This window comes from Colobus angolensis, unplaced genomic scaffold, assembly GCF_000951035.1.
Source record: "Colobus angolensis palliatus isolate OR3802 unplaced genomic scaffold, Cang.pa_1.0 Scaffold40, whole genome shotgun sequence".
Lineage (NCBI taxonomy): Eukaryota > Metazoa > Chordata > Mammalia > Primates > Cercopithecidae > Colobus > Colobus angolensis.
Window position 1 is genome coordinate 2,277,960 of NW_012117377.1, and position 489 is coordinate 2,278,448.

Genomic DNA, 489 nt, shown 5'->3' on the forward strand with positions numbered 1-489 from the left:
GGAAAGCTTGGCTCCTGTGTTTAAAAGCTCTCTACTTTATTTATTATTAGTTAAAAAAAAAAAAAAAGTCAAGTCACTCCCGGCACACCTTACCACTGATTACAGTCCACTAGTGTGTCCCAGGCATTCAAACGAGAGTGAAGGACTCTGCACAATCTCTTAGCTTAAGAGAGGCGAGAACATGACCATTGGAAAGCTGGTGAATGACAGTAAAGAGGAAATGTGTTGACTTCCATATAAGATGTACCTTACTGTTCATTAATAATTATTAAAAGCAAGTTTCAGCCACGTGTGGTGGCTCACCGGGGCAGGAGGGTTACTTCAGGCCAGGAGTTCCAGACAAGCCTGGACAACATCGCAAGATCCCTATCTCTACAAAAAATAAAATAAGTTAGCTGGGTGTGGTGGCACATGCCTGTAGTGTGCCACCAGGAGGCACACTGCAATGGAGATAACAATTGCTGAAGATGGTATTGAGGCTGCTAATGA

General features: G+C 43.1%; 1 protein-coding gene across 1 annotated transcript in view; it reads left to right on the forward strand.

The window, feature by feature from the left end:
- FMN2 (formin 2) overlaps nt 1–489 on the forward strand; it is a 396,271-nt gene that overhangs the window by 373,201 nt on the left and 22,581 nt on the right. The window lies entirely within an intron of this gene.